Genomic DNA, 20,373 nt, shown 5'->3' with positions numbered 1-20,373 from the left:
TTGCCCCTGGAGGTAGTTCATAGCAGGTGATCACAGCTTTGCCAGTGATTCCCTTTGGGTGGCTTCATTATCAAAACCTGCTAATAAGGATATTCTTGGAGCAGCTTAGCTCATCTTTCTTCTGTCGTCTCAGCTTCATGTCCTGCCCGAAGAGGTTCTCAAGTCCTCATTTTATTTACTCACAAACCTTCCACAATATTAGACTTTCTGGTCCACACACCATTCTCCCTCCCTGCTCTCCTCCCTGGTCTTCTCAACACTTTTTATTTTCATTTTTCTTGTTCTTTGCTCTCAGTAAGTGCCCAGCTCTTGCACTCACAGAAAACAATTGGTTTTGTTATATATCTGCAACTTTGTCTTTCACAATAGTCAGTTGGAGGGTAAAATCTCTGCAGATTTAAGTAACATGCCAACATCTAAACATATACAGCACATACACACAAAAAAAATCAAAAAAAAGCAAACTTGTGTAGCTATAAAGTGAACAGCCAGCGGTAGTGGCCCTAACTCTAATGTCTTTATCCTCATTCCTCTTTGTTAAAATGGAAGCGGTACTAGCTCCTTCCTCTTTTTGTAAGTGCTGCGGTAAGGGGAAATCTGTTCATGTTTGTGAACTGCTCAGATTTAGAGTGAAAGTGTCACAGGAAAGCCCATGAGGACATGTAATCGGTTTGTGTTCTAGGCAGAGCTTAAGTGGTGTTTAGTAAATAAGGTCTGAGGTCAAGTGATGAGAGTAAGAAGAAATTCTGAGCAGTTACCCAGTGAGTACACTGACTGTCCTACACAGTGATGATCCTATGACTGTGACACAATACAGATACATATAGAAGTTTGAATTAAGGTATGAAGTGCAATCACAACTTCAGCATTTCTTCTGAGCATTTCATGTTTTCAACCTCTGTCATTTTTAAATGTCATTATTAAGAGGCAATAAGGACACCGATAATATAAAAGTAAGTGCCCATCCAGCTGAAATACTGTGCAGAGAACGCATTTAGAAAAGAATTACTTGGTTATCCATTTGTCCTCTGTGACAGTATAGAACAGGACTTTATAGGATACATGCCACTACCTACTTTTGAAAGCCCCAGGCAAAGACCCTGGGGAGATATTCATATTCTTCTGCATTTAACTGTTCAGTTTTTCAGCATGATATTGAGGTTACATTTTTCCCTCAACCCCATTTCCTCCCCTTTTATACTTTTACATACAATCAAGCACCGTGTTAAAGACTCATTGTCCTGCCTGCTCAGAAACCAGTAAGTGTGAACAGGTGCTAACATGCTCCTACAAACACAGACAGCCAATACGTAGCCAAACCAGGCAGGTTTGGATTGTTGTCCCATTGAACTCTTTGAAAACCCAAACAGGCTTGGATGATTCCTCCAGGCCCTCAGTCCCTGCTATTGCTTTGCTTTGAAGACCATAAAGGATATCACCATCTCCCTCGTTCGGCAGGCCATTGATTTCAGAGCCATGTCGTAACTTCCTCCTCGTGTTTCATGTGCTCTTTGTGCCAGCACGACCAAACTCCACTGACCGTCCTTGTGGCCATATGGCATGCCAAAATCTTATCAAATCTGCTCCATGTATTGGTCCACCTATTATCTTCCATTTGTTGAGCCCCACATCTGGCTTTAACCAACACGCTCACAAGTTCTTTCAATATCACATCTGCCAAGGTTTTTCTTCCCTCCTCATAAGCTGTGTATTTTGGATTGATTAATAGATGTTTGTTTTGCGGGGGTTTTTTCAAGATGAAATGGGGGTTTTTTTGGCTAGCTTTCTGCTCCTCCAAAGTCACATTGTATTTGTTCTCTGCCTAAACTTGCATTTGCAATTCAGTCCAGTTAAATAGCATTGGTTAATGCCATTAATGGGCTTTTAACTCCCCGCAACCCGATTAATAGTGGAGATATTAAGTACACCCAGAAGTAATTGTTTACAAAAGCATCCACGTGATTTAGAAACATGAGTCCTGTCAAATGTCTCCGCGTCAGCTTTGCCTTTGAAAGTGAACTTCACAGTCTGGCATGGACCCAGAGATCTGGGAGCATGCTCTTTTGCGGTGGAGGAGAGTTACAAGCTTCTCCCTCTGTAGCAGGACATTGGAGCAAGCATCAAATCAGAGCTGATTTGCGTACATTGACATTGTTCCTTCCCTCCCTGACTGCTAGCAGTTTTTACTAGACCTTATTTTCTGCCTTACATCCTGTTGAGCCACTCTTTTTGTTTTGTCCTTGTGTTTTTAAGAAAGCAATGGGGACTCTGTCACTTCAGGCTCCATCTCATTTATGCATGGATAAGCTCTCCAGTACTACTTGTTTTCACAACCTCTTTCTAAAATCCTTTCATCTTTCCTTGGCAGCAAGAACTCCCTTCAAATTCCTCTTGCACGTACCCTTTCCCTGCAGCAGGTATGACTGAGCATTCAGATTTGGTTGCTTTCCCTACAGCAATGAATATTAACGTACATAAATAAATACAAGTATTTATGCAGGAGCCAGACAGGTATCCACAACAGATAGTGCTTGCTGTGTTCCTCTAATGCTCTCTTTTCTAATAAGCTTCACAAATGTCTTATCTCAATTGAGCCACCCTCAGTTTGCTTTCAGATCCCTGTATGGGCTGGTCCTAATTCTGAGGGAAGAACAAGACTAGACACCTAGCTTCTTTCCCGGGCTCCTCCTTCAGGAAGAAATTGTTTACACCTCAGTACATCTGAATAATTTCCAAGAACAGCGGCTAGCTACTTGGTGCTAATTCATCGCAGCAGGAGCCACACAGCTCCATCTCACTTACTGCACAAAAGCACTGAAGCTCCAGGGTCCCACATCCTGCTCCCGCTGTGAGTTCTTCCCAAACATTCATCAAAGGATGAGGGCCTACCTTTCCAGTCAGTCTCCACAGAATTAAATTGCTGCAAAGCTTCCCGTTGGCATTCCCTGACCTCAGGTCAGCACTGACCACCTTAAAGAGCAAACGGGACTTTTGCATGCATCCCCTTGCTGATGCCCTGCAGAACCTTGCTCAATTGCATTGCATGCACCACCGGAATTAGAGGTATGGAGCTAGTGGGCCATCCATACAGAGATGATTCCCGTACCAGCTCTGAACAGTGAACTTGCCTTGCTCCAGACATCATGTTAAGTCTGAGTGACATTCATCAATGATTCAGCAGAGACTTAATGGCTTTTGGCTGCTGCTTTCTTGTTGTTTGCATGGCAAAAGAATGCCATCTATCATCATTCGGGGGCCTTGCCCATGCTGGCTTGCTCTGAGGTTTGCTGTTTGACACAAACTGAATTTTCAAGGGATGATCATGCTAGATGAGCGCATGCTTTTGGCTCCTCATGCAGCAGGAGACGAGTGGTTGCCTGTCTGTAGGCAGATACACAATGTCCTAGCAGAGCTGCTTCCCTCTAACACTGACAACTTTTAGCCACCAGACCACTTGAAAAGACCAAGGTACAGGGATGAAAGGAGAGGAACCTCCAAAGTTTCTCCAGGGAGCAGGGAAGGATGGGATGTGAATGGTCCCTGCACCGGTTCTCTGTTTCCCTACTATATATAACTAGATATTACAGAAGTGTACAGTTTAGAAGTCACAAGCTTTCCCATCAGCTGTTCACACAGATGGCAAGGATTGTCTTTTTTATATACATATAAATAATATAATGTTAATATGAAATTATATTAATATTTTATATAAATATATATATATAAAATATATATCTGTATGTAGATATTATATCTAAAGCCCAGTGCAAGAGGAACGGATCTCACTCAGATCAGGACCCTCCGGGTGCAACATGGTTAGGAGCACTATGTCAGGCACTATTTTACAGTAAATTGGCACCTCCTGTGGCCCTGCAGAGAGGGAGACCACTTCAGTGAATCCTGCTTGGTTGAAATTTAGTGTGTTCAAAGAAGCTTGAGGAGATGGTGATCTGGAGTGGTCTTTTAGCGCCTGGTTAGAGGGTGGAATTAGACCCACACCCATCTCATGGCAACTAGCATGAGAGAGAGGGACAGAGTTAGCTGCGGGGGGGGGGGGGGGGGCTCAAGTGTCATTTGGTACCTGGTGAATGTGAAACATGGACTAGTCAAAGGGGGGATGGCGAACCACAGAATGCACCCAAGGAGCAACGCTGCTGGACTACACGCTGCTTCCCCGTGGGCGCCTGCCAAGCACAGCCCTGCCTGATTTCAGACACCCTGCTGTCGGTGTGTTTTCAATAAAACAAAAGAGAAAAGGGCTTTATTTCAAGAAAAAAACACCCACAAAGAAATTGAATAAATGCTATTTAAATCCTCTGTCTCCTTTTCATGAGTTTAATACAGAACACAGGTCCATCTCAAAGTCCAGCACACCACAGAGGGCCTCTGAGACCACCTCTGCAGGAGACCTGTCTCTGATACAGCCCCATCCACAAAACCCTCTGAAGCACTCCATGCAAAGGCAAAGGCAAACTGGCAACTGGCTTTGCTGGGGATAAAATGTCCATGTTTCTCTTGCTCATTAAAAGCCCTTGGGTTTTGCTGAAAGACTTCTGTATTTAGCCAGGAAGTGAAGCACCACTTGTTCTCCTGCACAAATGCTGTATTTCTGTGGGGAAGCAGAAACCAGTTAACAGGAATGAGGTTGCTCATGAAGGGCCCAGCCTTCCTCTGCCCAAAGGCGTCAAGGGCATGCTTGTGCACTGCAAACATGAGCCGTGATTGGGTAACATGAAAGCTCCAGGGCCCTCAGTTTCCCTGTCAGATAATGGTCTGACACTTATTTAGAGGTTGGTTCAAGGGGGAGGAGGTGCAGTGTGGGAGATCTAAGGAGGCTCTCTGTCTTCTTGGAGGACTGCAGAACCTCAAGAAAGCAGTCAGATGGATGAGAGGTGTCAGTGAGGCACTTGACAATGGAGAGCATGACTTCTTCCATAACCACCACCATCCTCTCTAGGGCAGGTTTATAAACTGCAAGGACCTATCTACCTCTACATCCTCCCAATTGCTATGAAGTCTATTAGCACAATCATTATTATTATTCAGGAGTATTTTGCAAACACGAGGTGAAGATTAAGCCCCAGTTGTAATAGACTCTGCATCAGCTGTACAAACCTGTCTCAAGAACAGATAGACACAATGGAGCAAGGGCATAAGTCACAGCATGGGTACTGAGGGTGGGAGGGGGAAAATCAGGAAGGTCAGAGTGATTGGATGATAAGAGTCGGCACATTGGTCTCAATGGCGCATTTTGTCTCTGATGGTGCATAACTCACATGTGAGTTGTCCCTATGGATATCAGCCAAGCTTCACCTCTGTTGTCTTCTCCTTTCTTCACCTCTCACTGTGACTTCTACTGGAAATGAAATTCAGATCACACTAAGATCAAGGGAAAAGAAAAACTGGGACTTGAGTGTTTACAGCTTACCGTGTTTACATTTATGTCAGTGTCCTAACCAGTGGTTAGGAGGACATCTGCCAATGTCTGCAAAGACATATTGAAGAAGTTTGTCCTGCAAGTTGAAAGATGGTTTAAGAAAAAAAACACATGGAGGTCTGTAAACAGGAGCGCTCAGGCTGAACCATTAAGAGTTGGCCAGTCATTAGGAATGCAGCAGCACCCTGATGGCCATAGCAAGACAGAGAGGAGATCATTAGTTCTTCAGTTCCTCAAAGTCTGGTGGGGGCAGATATCCCCTGAAAGTCAGTGCTGAAGTTAGTGGACCAGGGAAGTCTGAAGAATGGTATTACTACCAAGGCATGATATCCTCAGGTGGTATAAATTAGTGTGGCTTCACTAAAAAGTTAGATGATGATCTGTACTAAATTTTTTTTTTTTTTTCTGGTTCAGTGTTGTGAACTTTTACCACAAGCAGAACTCTACCCTGTTGTTGTTTCGATAAGAGACAGAGGATGTTTCGCAAAACTTTGTGGCAGAACGTGTAACGCTGGCCAGAGGGCTGTCAGATTTGCAAAACTGGGTGAAATGTTGCAAACAGGCAGACTGGCGCCATTGGAGAGCAATTCCGAAAAACGAATTCCCGGACACTTCCCACTTTCTGCCAGGCACCCAAACACCCTCCAGATAGGCTTTTAACAAATGCTCCTGTATCCCAAATGCTGTCTAGCCTCCAGAACCTCAAAGCATTGCCCCAGCATTTGTGAAAGGATATAAATAGTGAATATAGAACGTTTATATTAAAAAAAAAAAAAAGCCAGAGGTTTGACTATAGGCATTTAAAAAAAGTATTGGCTTTGCAGGAAACTTGCCATCCCATGATGCCAATGACCGAAAATGCCACCAATATGTCCCTCTGAGGGGCCACCCAAAATGTCTGAGTAGATGGCCATGCCATTGTGTGATTCCTTAAAATAAAATGACTATAATTGTGGTTAGGCTTTAGCTATCCAGGAGCCACATGAAAGAACATAAAAGCCACAGAATAACTTAGCTACATTGTCTACTGGGGCTTTGCCAGGGCTATTTCTGAGATGATGAAATCCCTATCTCTGCAGAACTTATGCTCAATTTCAGGTTCCCAGTTCTCTGCTTTACCTTGCCTGGAAATCGGCTCTATCACCTTGAATTCACTGGTGTTTGTTCTTCTGCAGCCAAATCCTATCATGGAAATGTAGTTAAGGATAAGCTGTTCTCTGGCACCAATCTTGCTCCGGAGGCCCAAGTCCCACCCCAAACCCAATGCAGTCTAAAGAAGAGGCGGTCTGTTCCAGGACATTGCATAGGAATGCTTGGCTGTCCTGCTGAGTCACCCTGACAGAAGGAACCTCTGCCATGCAAAGGTATGCAGTTACTTTTGCTTGGTGCCTCATCACGTGCAAAGCCAAGCCAGCTCACCCAAGTATAGGAAGGGGAGGCAGGGAAGAGCTGCATTTTGTGATGGGAGCAGCACGAGGTGATGGCCATGCCAGTAAAACTGTTCCAAAGTCTTTAATTATCTGCTACCGCGTGGCTTATGCTCTTGACTGCTTTTCAAATAACAGAGCTGCAGCAGCAGCAGAATAAGTAAGAATTATTACCTACAACCACAATTTACACATTAGGAGACACATCTAATGCTGAGAGACACAGAAATGAGGATAAACATTTTGTCTTGCAAGAGAACTGGTGGAATTTCTGCATTTGGGAGGAAACTCAGGAAAAAGAGGGATGGTACAAAAATCTTGGGTCTATACGTGGGTCATTTGAGAACTCTTTTTCAGTCCTTCCTTCCCCCAGAGACTGCAAGCAACCATGAAAAAGAAGCTGTTTCCAGGGGTGACAAAGTGACTTAGGACCATAAACCTACACTTCAGAAGTGGATTAGGGGGACAGGTTTCAGCAGGAGAGGTTTCTAAGGCCCATCAGGTTTTGAAAATAAGTCTTGGGTCCTCAGAGATTTAAACCTATTGTTTAAACACCCTAATGCCCACTTTTTAAAGCTGCAGAAGTTCTCACTCCTGCCGCCACGTTCATGCCCTGCTCCCATTCCTCTGCAGAGCTATGCTGGCACTGTGGTCCTGCCAGGCAGCTGCAACAGCCTTTGTGCCCTGCTCTTTGTGTATCATTCCTAAGTTATTAGAGGAAAGTCGGCCGGTGAGCAGAGTCTAAGTTATTAGGTTCAGAGTCGGTAAGTACAGTAGCAGTGTAAACAGCAGACATGTCTAGAAGCTCCAGTGCCGTCCCCTCTGTTTCCAAGGCTCATGCTTCTCTGCCGTCCTGAATTTCTGAATAGTTTCAAAGCTGACGCCAGCCCTGCACAACCCCATGCACTAACCTAAGAGTTTTGGCGGCTGAGGAAGGAATAGCCTGCATACATCGTCTGCCTGTATTGATAGTAAAACCTTCTCAAACTGTCCCGCTGATACATGGCCAGTGATTAGAGGCAGCAGGAGAGAGGGACACCAAATGCCCTACCCCACACAGAGCACATTTGCATCTTCCAGCATTTGCTTAGCTGTAATACTCCCCAGTTAGCAAATCCCCAAGGTGATGCTCAGGTAAGGTTGAGAAGGAGGGTCCATGTCCCAAAAGGAGCTGTTGGGGTTTCTAAGTCATTCAAAGAGCCTGATCATATGTTCATCTCCTCTTCTCTTTCCTCTTTTTCTTTTGAGTTGTGTTTTCATTCCACATTGTTTGAGTTACAGGTGCTTGTGTGCTGATGTTTAAACCTGTCATACTGCCTGTCCCTGCTAAAGTCATCTGGCTCATGAAACCCCCTTGGAAAAATGTGTTGATTTTCTGACACGTTTCAGCATGGACCCCACACACCCACCTGGAGCACCTGCTGGGACTATGACCTGACACACTGTTCCAGGCGTGGAAGGCTAAGGGGGCAGGACACCCCCCACACACACACTTCACAATGCCCTGATCAGAAATTACACACCCAGACAGGCAATGAGGTCATGCAGCTGCACATCTTTGCCCACTGCTGTCCGGGGGATCTCTTTCTGCTTCCATCTCCCCTCCACAGTCACAGATAAATGTGTCACAACACAGCTGAGGAGGCATCTTGCTAGTGCTCCCCTATCTGGGTGGAAGGGAGATGAGTTTCCTGCCAATTCCAGATGTCCTGCTATAATGCAGCAATTTTAACTTTTATGTAAAACTAGTTTCTAGACACCTATGCTGATGAGGAAAACTTGACAACATGAAAGGTAACGGCTTGAAAACTGAAAGGCAAGTAAATCCCCCTGCCCCAATTACCTTTCTTCTGAGTGCCCGTGCTCTTTAAGGCAAACCTCCAGGAGTCTGACCTGTGGACATGGGACAGCTGAGGCTGGTGATAGCACATAAGCAGCACTCAGGCATTGCGCTGTCCTGCACAGAGGTGAACACGCTGGCAACTAGGAAGGCAATGCATAATGTGCTGTGCTAATTATATACATGCCTGTAACCAGGGAAGGGCCTATGTACATGCCAGTGCCTGGAAAAGCCTGGAAAGACAGGCATGATATGCAAAAATGCTATTCCTTCTTTCCCCTCTCTTCTCCATTCAAGGCACTTACACAGAACACAATTAAGGATGGTATTTATTTATTTCTTTGAATGAAAAAGAAAAACTGTGCTTGTGATTTGGGAGGAGAGCTGCCAGAAGAGGAACTGGAGCCCTTCCAATACCTCACAGTCTAGTAGTCAAGCATTGCCTGAATTGGGCACCGGGGAATCTTGAGTCCTGCTTTCTTCCACTCACTGGTTTATAACTCTTGGCATTTAAAAAGGCACCTTGTAAACATTTATTTCATTGTTCTTTGGTATATAATTGAGTCATTTGTTGGCTTACCTTGTTAGAGGGAGGAAAGCACCCTGCAAGGGGAAGTTTTCTGTTTTCCCAGCTCTTCCTCACGTGCTGGGGTGCGATGGCACCAGCAGCTCGGTACCTTCCACTTCCCGCCAGCTACTTTCCAGCTGCCTGTGAAGTGGGGGAGGTCACTTTGGAGAGGGTCTTCTCTCTGCATTGCCAGATCTTCCCCCACCTGCATTGCACCTGCTTCTTCTTCCCACATCAGTGGTGCTCAGCCAGCTGCTGTGCCAGCCCGAGCCCCAGTCCCACCTCCCAAGTGAGCCAAGCCAAGACCCTCCACACAGCTGGTTCATGTGGGGCTAGCGTGGAGGTGTGGTTGCCTCCTCCCAGCCCTCCCTGCTGAGACATGCAGTTGCTAGTCTCAGTGGCGATGCTCTGAAGTTTGCCCAGTTATTCAGCATGTCCCTGCTATCCACATGAGGGTGGCATACGCATAATGTTGTCCCCAGCGTGCCTGGGGTTGGCTGGCTTCCTACTCAAGTCAATGTGATTTTTTTTATTTAATGTTTCGCTATTATTATTACTTGCATTTAATGCACAGGCCAAGGCTTGTTTGATGCTGTGGCAGAAGCCCTGCCTATCTGTTACACCTTATGTACAAAGTTAGTGGAGATCTTTGCTGCGTTCCAATAAGGGACTGAGCAACAAATCTGCAGGTTAATCATTTATCGCTGTGTGAACCTCCTGAATAGCAAATATGCTAGAAAGGGGAAAGGAAAGGGCATGGCAAGAGATTAACTGAGGACAGTCAAAAGTCAATCAAAGAGGAGCGGGGATGAGGCTGGAAAAGTCAGATGGCAAACAGGAAGGCTACTGCAGTGTAAACACTGTTCCTCAGCAGCAGGGGGGCCAGATGCAATGTCCCGCTCCCATTCAGCTCTCCCCTGCATGACCACAGGTAGTGCAGGTTGAATAACCAGCTACCACCTCCAGCTGAATTTGATGGCTTGTGGCTTGTCTGCCTCAGAGAGCCCTTTAGTTTCACTAATTTTCTTTCACTTTGCCAAGGCTCAGGTCTCAACTGTTCCCAAAGCATGTGCTTCTCACAAAGACAGAGCCGTTGTGGTTCTTGCAGCCATCAAAACCCCACTTCCCCATGCAAAGTGCTGTTCTCATTAGTGGCTCTGACTGCCACTCCTGGTGGCACTGGGGTGGATGGTGGGGAAGGGGAGCCAACTCGAGTCAGAGAGTGAACTTTCCGGGAATGGATTTTTCCGATGGACAACTGCTTCTGCAACGTGGGGGGGCTGGTGGGGCAGAGCACAACATGCATCTGGTAGGACCATAAGCAGAGCTTGAGCAGAACAAATGTCCCTCTCCTAGAAACTCATAGGGTATTCACTTTAGCCCTCCAACAGCTGAAGACCAGCAGGCTAGAACAGCAAATATGGCCACCGCCACCCAGGCTCTGCTGCCCATGAACACCACAGTTAGATGGTAGTTAGCTAAGTAAATACCAAAATGGGTTGTAAGCATGACCACAAGGGCACTGGTAGGATTTATTGTGTGTTTTTACTAGTCAGTGGATGGCAGGATGCTCGGCCCCATGGCAGCAGTGTCTGGGTAGGCAGCAATCCCATGTGGGCTGGGACAGGGTCTGTCCCCACACTGAGCACACCTCCAGCACGGAAAGCAGATGGGAACAGCACCCCAAAGTCAAGGAAAGAGCTCCATTTCATCGCATGTTGACATAGCAACGGTATGACATAGCCAGCATGCTCAGAGCATGGTGGCAAAACATTGTACCATGGGATATCTGCCCAGAAAGTGGGGTGTTTGTTTTGAGAAAAACACAATACTGGGTGAATGCCACAATTCAGAGAGGGAAGTACTTCGGCCAACATAAACAAAGCAGTTATTGATATATTTACATGACTGAGGTTCCTGACTTGAATTGTCACCATCCATTGGACTCAGTCACCTTTTCTTTGCTGTCCACCTCAAGCCTCAGTGTTGACCCAGACACAGGAGCAGCTCTGAGAAGTCTGGTTGATCATCATACAGCTTTGTCCATGTTGACAGGGGAGACACTGGAAAAGCCTGTGGTGCCAACGTGCTTGAGCCTGCTGCCTCCAGCAGTCCCACTTCTGCTTTGTGGAGGGCTGTGAGCACCACCATAGCTGCCCTTGCTCCAGCCATTCTGGGATATCCCCATGAGCTTTGGCTTCATCTGGGGTCATCAGTGGTGGGAAGGCAGGGGCAAGCCTTGGTGTCTTGATGGAAAAAGGGGTGAAGGTGGAGCCTGTGCCAAATAGCTGTGGGTCTCCCCAGAGCTCATGTCCTTCTCTTGGGGTGAGGGGCAGAGAGCAGTTGTGTACACCTTAGCCAAGGAGAAGGCTACACCCACGCAACCAGGGATCATCAGAAACGGCAAATACCTTTTGTCAGGGGATTCTGTCTCCACCTCATCTCTTGCACTGCACTGCCTGGCCATTGCTTTGTTCATGAATTCCTTGAAGAGGTCTTAGCCCTCCTCCATTGCCTTTCTGACTCTGCTGGGATCCAGTTGAGTCCTCCCTACCTTCCACACCTTGTAACAGGCACACGTCAGATACTCATACAAGAATAAAACTCCCATCTATGGGGCCATGGTACATCAAGAAATAGGGCAACAGAGACACAGCTTGGCCTTTACTGTCTCAATACCAGTCTTTATGTCAGCTGTAGGAAAATAGTTCTTTTTCCTCCATGAGCTCATGCTAGACTGGTGTGAGCTTAGCAACAATAAGAAATTTGCCACATTTTTCTCCCTCTCCTGTGGAAGACCTTGGTCCAGTTTTCAGCTGGCTGGGAAAGAAGATAAATTAGGAAGGGCAACAGGAACCCACTTACCAACTATCTGAGGACTCAGCAGGCTGGCCCTTCAAAGACAGAGAGGAGTTTGTTACTCTTATTGCTTTTTATAATAGTGAGAAGTGAAAGAACAAAATAAGCTATTGCCCATTTGATGGCTCCAGCGGGACTATATTGCTTCACAGTGTGCGTGACAAAACCAAACAAATATGTCTACCAGAAACTCTTCTGTATTTGCCTGCACAGAAGCACAAATTGCACTGTTCTCATTAATAGCAATTAAAATAACCAGGAATGCTTTGCCAAAGATGAAGATATCTCTGTCAATTTTATTTGGGCAATTTACCTTGCAGCAGCTAAATATCAGCTGAAAATGAGGGCATTGATCAAACAGGGAACCAGTATCTCCTTTTTCCTGTTTAAGGCTCTGCCAAACTAGAACAGGGCATGAGCATTGAGGTGGGTGAGAAGCAGGAACAGGTGGCTGCAGAGCAAAAGGGAAGGAGACCATGAGGAATGGAAGCGGCATTACTGGCCAGTGGTTGCATGATTTGATGCCTAACAGAAATAAAAAGTTCTGGCATTTCAGTCTTTCCACGGACCCAGCAGCAGAGTAAGGGAGGCATCAGCACGGTGCAGAAGCCAACGCTCCTCACCACCCAGGCTGGCAGCAGCATCCTTCCAGGAGGAGGATTGTTCCCGGCATGGACAGATTGTCTCTGGATGAGTTTGAGGACCACTACCACAGTTCTCTTTGCATGTGGCATGTCAGAGAAACCTAAATGTACCAAAGAGTCTCCTCTTGGCCAGGTCCATGCCTTGTTGGCCATCATGTCCAGGATGTGGCTGCCCATCTGGCAAACTTCCATCCTGGCTCTCCACAGGACTTTGCTGGGTATCTTCAATTCTTCCACTTCATTTTACCTGACAAAACCTGCAGGCCTTAGCGATCCAGCAGCTGCTCTTTTGTTACACCCAGGCATGTTTCTATCTGCAGAAGCCCAAAAATACTGGACTTCCCATCAAAGCACAAGCAAGTTGTAGCTGTCAGTGTGCAAACCTGGGTTCATCACAAAACAGGACTGCTATCTGAAGGACATAATGACAAATGAGAGTCTATTCCCTCCCAAGAAAAACAGTGAATGGGATGCCACATAACTGAGAATAGGTAGGGGAGGGAGGTAACCACCCATGTGTGAGATGGCAAGGCAGTTTTGTCCCAAAAAATACTGATGTTAACTCCCACCTAAAATATTCTTGTGTAAACAAGGCCAAAGAAAGAGGTTTTTGCAAATTGTACAAGAAATGTGAGGGTAATCACAAATACAGTAATAAAAAGGTGAATGCCACCTTATGGCAGATCCGGACCCTCTGCTCCCCTGTGCCAGTTCAGACCAGAGGGCTATGTGTCATGCAGATGATGAACAGCCCTTCAGCTCCACTGCTGCACAGGGAGGGGGGATCTCAGCCATCCCATTCTTCAGAGCTGGCAGCTGAGCCATAGAAAATATGAAGATCTCTTCCTCAGGGACTTTCTAGGAACTCACTTCAGGAGGATTCCTGTTGCTGAAAAGGACATGCATCAAAGCGCTGTATATCCTGTGGGAGGAGAAGGGGAATTCTTTCGCAGACATCATCTCTTCCTTATGTAATTAAAAAAGTCAATGGGAAACGAATCCAGACATGAATATTTATCTTTGGCTTCCTGGTAAGCGTTTCACTGCACTAATTTCCTTGGCCTCCTTCCAGTTCACTTATAGAGAGAACCCAGATACAGTGGGTCCCCAGAAGGACTTGGGGACCTGGGGACATGTAGCCTGAGAACCTGTTGACCCTCACTTTGTCTGACTGGGCTGACACATGCATCTTCATCTAACGTATTCCCTGAAGACTCACCCCTGAAAGTACTATTTTCCATAAAGGGTAACACTGCAGTAATTCTATTAACAAGCAGTGCTGTGAAACTGCCTGCTGGTCCCTTCCCACACAGCACCCTCGTCCTGGGGAGATGTCCGAGGGGTTAAGATGGAAAGGGATCCGTCAGCCTGGCTGCATCAGTTTTAGACTTCAGCAGGACACAGGCCCCCTGTCGGCCTGCTGCACAAGGGGGGGCTTTCATTGCGACTGTCAGGGCTTGGGAAGGGACCACAAACACACCCCAAGGCAGCATTAAAGATGGCATCCTACTGTGCCTCCTGCTTCCCCACACGCTCTCATCCCACAGAGCTCTCCCATGCAGTGCTTTCCATGGTCTGGAGGAAGAAAGAAACACAGCCAAGGTCTCCCTAAGCAGACCTCATATCCCCGCTGCCACTGTTCCCATGCTCAAAGATGCTACTACCTACTCTGACTTCTTATGTGTGAGGGAGCCCCAGTCCCCTACAACAGTCACCCCTACACATTTTTGCACAAAAAGCTCTGCTCAGAGCCAGGTAAATTTGCAAAGTCAAGGACCACCAGGTTAGGAAGAGTGTAAGTTACACTTCTCTGTATAACCCTACTTTTCCTCCCCCCCAGGTACAAACACTATGATACAGACTTTACATGCAAAAGGCAGTCTACTTTTTGCCCTACAGGTTTCCTGTCTGCCCAGAACAAACTATAATATGTTATCTGCACAGGTTCCTCATTCCCTCCTGCTTTCCCCATATTTATTTACCACTCTATTCAATCTCTGCCCCGAACATACTATTATTCATTTCCTGCTGTGGTACTTTTCCCATTGTACTTGCTCCTTCACAAACTTTAATGAGATTAAGGCTAACATGATGAGATTAAACCTCAAACTTTTGGATCATCCACCAATTTGGGCTTCTACTCAATCTGGATACCTGCCTGTGTCACCTGGGGTCCCTACAGTGGGAGCCTATTTTGGGATGCCTGCTACTTGCCATCCATCGATTTCCTGCTGCCTCTCAGTGCTTTCCCTTTCTGAGCAGGCATTACTCAGCAGCTCAGGTAGCACTTTCAGCCTCCAGCCTGGTGTAGTTCACCAGCAACGCACCACAGCTGTCCTGGCGCTGGGGATGGGAAAGCAGCACAGCAGCAAGCAGGGGCACAAGCTCTGCTAGGGTAATCCTGTCCCCCCAGTGAGTCAGACACTTTAACCTGCTCGTATTACTTCACACAGAGCTAACATGACTCAGATGCTACCTGATCACTTGATAACTGTGGTAATGCGTGTCTAATTGCGAGTCAACAATGTCCTACTATTCCCTGAAAGTGAAAATTTTGCGTGGAGTGTGATGGAGAAGCAGGATGAGTCCAAGTGATCTCTCTTCTCTCCTCAGCTCCTGGACAGCCTATGCTGGTATCTGGTCAATGGGGAAGGAGCCACATGTCAGAAAATGAGGGGAAACAAGAGGGGCAAGGAAGAGATTAGAAGACACATGTCCAGAAGACATGAGTTGTTTAACCTTTGGGAGACAGAACTGATGGGAAATAAGGTTATCCCACTTGCAAAAGCCTGCCACAGAGAAGACGGGAATAAATTGTTCTCACTGCCCACTTGGACAGGGCAAGAGAAATGGGATAAGGCTGTAGTGAGGGACAGTTGGTGGTAAACAGTTGGGGCTAGACTTTCTCTTTGGGAAGCTGTGGTCTACAGTGCATGGGGATGCTGCGGGAAGTTGTGAAACACATGTTGGTCACATCTGGTTTAGGCAGAGCTGACCCTGTCTTTGGACAAGGGGATGGAGCTGGTGACCAGGAGGGCCCTTCCAGGACGGGAGCAAGACACCTACTTTGCCACTGGCTTTCCCAGCTAAGTGGGACACAAGAGCTCAGGCATCCCCTGCTGTGCTCAAGGCTGGGGAACAGCCTCTTGCTCTAGGACTATCAATTACTCTGTTCCAGTCACCTTTTCCTCTTGTGTCACCCTCACCTCCTTGTTTTCACTGTGACAAGCAGGAGGCTTGTCTTCCCTATTTCCTGTCTGTGATCTTCCCCTTCTTCCTACCTCCCCTATCAGCTCCTGACTTCTTTCCTCCACCCCTTCCTACTGTCCTCCCTGCAGCCTCCACCAACCCCCTAGTTCTCCTCCTCTCCTCCTACCTCCTATCTATCTACATTAACAGTCAGGATGCTCCTCCCCTATGTCATCTGAAGTCACATCTAGCTGTGATGACATGGAAAAGAGACTCACCACAAGTTCCCACAGGTCTGAGGCTCAGTGCCAATGGTGCAACTGCAGAGAAAGCCTTGCTCAGCGAGGAGGGATCCCTGAGACAGCAGCACAGGCTCTCCTGCACCCCGGGGCTGGTGAAAGCCCTAGGAGGGGCTGGAGAGGAGGCGATGGAGGCAGAATCCTGGGAGAATTTAGCAGCCAAACTCTTACAAATCTTTGCCAAGCAGGTGCACAACACAGCTTTTTGGAGCTTTAGCTCTGGATCATTTTTTAACAAGGGTAGCAACCAGTAACACATTGACCCCTTCCTGGGAAAATGTCAAGGCCCTCCTCCAAAGTACTCAGTGAAAATACCATAAAAAAGGAAAGATTATTACAGGCCAAAGCAATGTCATTGGTTTCTGTCATCTCAGAAACCAATGAATGATTTTAGCCAAAACTTTTTTTTTAAATTAATTAATTAATTAATTAGTCGTGCTTAAGCAAGAGACCTAGCATGGAAAATTTTAAGCAAAATACAGACTGGCAATGTTATGAGCAACTACAAGGGAAAAAAAAAAGGTAAAATAAGACAAAGTGCTGGCTAACTTTACTCATTGCTGCCCCTAGTATACAGATGGCATTTGCACAACAGCAATACCTCTCCTGTCAAATTTATCAACGTGGTCATGCTAGTACCAACTTAGTGGGAGTTTTGCCTGAATAAAGGCTAAGAAAAATATTGAGTAAGAGCTTGGGATGTTGCCTGATAAAATCATGGTGCAAATAAGAAAGTGCAACGGCACTGAGTGTTGTATCTTACGAGGGCCATACTTCCTTGTCAGTCAGGAAGCCCAGGTAGTTTACAGAGCACACGAGATCAGGAAGTCCACCAAGATGTTCCTGGCACAGCTTAGTCACAGGACTATCTATCCAAGGGTCAGTCACATGTGTGGAAAATAAAAAAATAAAAAAAGTAGCAGCTGACAATCTGCTGGTCTGTGAGCATAATTGATGTGCACTGAAATGCTCCATGGATCGCATGGTACGCACACCCATGCCTATTCTCATACCGAACATCCTTCATGTCAAGAAGAGGATTTTTGTGTAAATGAAACAGCAAAGTGCAACTCTGAATTACAAAACAGAAAGGCGGAACCTCACTGCAGAACTGCCAACATCCTCTCCTCTACAGGCAGATGGCAAAATTGCCATAAAAAGACACTTGAGGAGGAATTCGCAAGTAACACTTGGAGGGGTGTAAAGAGACCATCCCTCTGAATTGTGGAAGGAAATGTCAACCCAGTAGCCCCAGATTGCTATATCCCTGTATAGGTTTGTCCTCAAAGAGGGGATAAAAGTATTTGCATTAGAAAGTCAGCAGTTCTGGGATACGTCATTGCAGATTCATGTCTAGCAACCCAACTATTCAGTCAGCAGAACCAGGGGAAGATAGCACCACATCCATCAGCCCATTGGCAGGAGATGTACCAGTCTCCTGGGTGGACATGTACAAATCACCCATGCTAAGCATGATAAAAGAGGAACAGACATTTGGCATTAGTGACTGCTATTAGATTTGCTGTCTCTCCCAAGTGCTGGTGACTAAGAAAGTGCTATGTCAACTGGTTTCTACCAGAGAGAATGTTTGTGTCCTGCTCATACGGAATTGGCTTTTATTAATTTCCCTACCCATTTATACATCTTAAAGGCAAGCCATCTAAATTACACTTGCATCTTTGCAGCAAAACCCAGAGCACATGGTCATTGCCATGAGGAAGACTCAGAGAAGTGTGCCGTGGGAAAGAACAGGCCACATGAGGAGGATGCAGAGGAGAGCTTTTCATGAGCAGTCACAGAAGATGAGCCCAACAGTGGTAACTGAACCCCAGACCTGAAAGTATGGGCCTATATTAGGTAGCCCAGCAGTTCAGCCAGCTGTTGCCAAAGCCCGTGGCAAGGTTCCCTTCCCTTTCACAGTCATGCTCCTCTACCCACAGCAGCCCGTACCAGGGTAAGACCGTACAGGAGGTAGGTTCAGGACATAACACACAGCAAACGGCAGGTTCCAACAACTTTCTTACCATGCTGCACAGTATTTTTTGCTTTCTTCAAGACTCCTGCTGCTGCAGACTCCCAGCAGGAGAACAGGCATAGAAATAGGGAGTGTGAGTGGCGCCTTTCCCAGATAGATTTCACACTTCAAAGGCACAAAGAAGGAAACCAGCATCACTTTGATCAAGTGCTGTGCACTGTGTACGGTTAATGACGATACACCACTCCCTCCTGCGCTTGACACCGTGTCAGTTTGGCATACTCACTCCTGATCTCTGAGTGTTACCCCTTTTCAATGAAGGAAAATACTTTCAAAAAGTGTGCAAGTGACTTAGGAGCCCAAGCCCTGTCACTGCTCAGTGAGGCATTACATCCATCTGATAGTAGGCACTTAACAGAAGTACTTAACAGGTCAGTCACCCAGATGTGGAGTGAGACAGATGCCACCACAGGGAACTCGAATCTGAATCAGACACCCTCTGGAAGTTCCCATCTCTCTTCAAAGAGAACTGAGGCTCAGTGTAACAGGTACTCCGGCCTTTCAGGCTGCATAGGAAATCCATATCACAACAGAAAGACCCCACTCCTAGGTCCCAGTCCATAGCCCAGTCACATCCTGCCTCTAGTTCAGCTCACAACTGAGGTGTGTCCATGAAAACATTTTATTATGTATCAGGATTTGATCACTTAATTCCCACTGAGGAGCACTCCTCTCCAGAAATGAGCCCATGACTTGGATGGGCTACTCAAGGACTGCAGCTGCTTCCTGGGAAGAGATGTTTACAGGGGCTCTTTCGCAGCCAGCTCGCTGCTTTTCTTCCCAAGTATGGCTGCTCATGAAGGTACTGCCTCTTCTCACCAGTGCTCAGAGCACACATGAGACCTGGGGTCAATGCTGCTGGAGGCTGGGGTTCAGTTCACACCCCCTAGGAAACATGAAGCAATAAGGCCTGCAGAAGTGAAGGTGTTCTTCTGTCACAGGGTCTCAGTGAGCCTGGGAATGAGAGGTCTAAAGCCTCTTTATAACCAAAAGTACACTCTGCAACCTAGAGCAACAAGGTCCTGTGCTGCAGCATCTCATGTTCCTCCAGCACAGCAGGCTCACAACAGTTACCCTTACACCAGCCCAATCCCACCACATTCCTGCTTAGGCTGCTGAATGCAGACGATGCAACGGGTATTTATGTCACTGTCACCGGAGGAGGATTCCCCTGCATGGGATGACTTCTCCACCAGCATTATCTAGATGGTGCACCTGTGCCTTGCACTGTAAAGCAGAGATCTCGGTCTCATAAACTTTGTGGGCATTAACCACTGCCACATCCAACATTGCCTCTGCTATTTCCAGTGTGATTTGTTTGATCTCTCAGAGAGCAGAAGCCATGTGAGGACATCCTTAAGTGTGAGCACCAGTTTCACCTAGGACAAGACATGAAATGTTCACTATGACATATTAAAATAAACCAGCGCTTCCTTCTTTGGAGCCAGCTTGTGAACATGTAGGGTGTGTGTAGTCAGATGAATGTCATTGCCAGTTAACAACATCTCACACAATAATACAGTGTGGAGAGCCCAAGCCAATGCCGGTTACTGATCACTGTCACGTCAGTATGTTGCAAAATAGTGACTGCTCTGTTTGCTGTTGCCACACTGTGATTTTGCAGAACCTCAACACTCACTCATGAGCAGCCTTTGAGACTGTCCACAGGGAATGTCTCTCTGCTTTTCCTTTGTCCATGACCATACCTTTATGCCAGGTGATTGCAAGTATTATCATGTGCAGGGAAGGAATGGAACTGAAGGCACACACTAAAACGAGCCTGGTTAGAAAATACTGTCAAATACAAAGAGAGAGTCTGTGACCGAAACATTTATAAGGTGTAGCTAAACAGAGCAAAGGACCATACTGTAGGCTTTTCTTCCCTGGGCTAAAGTGGGCGCAGTGGGAACCTTCTGAGCTCTTCAGTTTTCCTAGCCTTTCCCATCTGTACTCTGTACAACCCTACCTTGGGCAGACTCAGATGAACACAGAAGTGACCACAAGGAGTTAAAACTGTCAATGTAAAATTTATTTCTGAAGTAGAGTCCTGTTTTCCATCCTGCTTTGCACCTTCA

This window comes from Balearica regulorum, chromosome 3 (assembly GCF_011004875.1).
Source record: "Balearica regulorum gibbericeps isolate bBalReg1 chromosome 3, bBalReg1.pri, whole genome shotgun sequence".
In the NCBI taxonomy this organism is placed as follows: domain Eukaryota; kingdom Metazoa; phylum Chordata; class Aves; order Gruiformes; family Gruidae; genus Balearica; species Balearica regulorum.
This window is presented reverse-complemented; position numbering follows the sequence as displayed.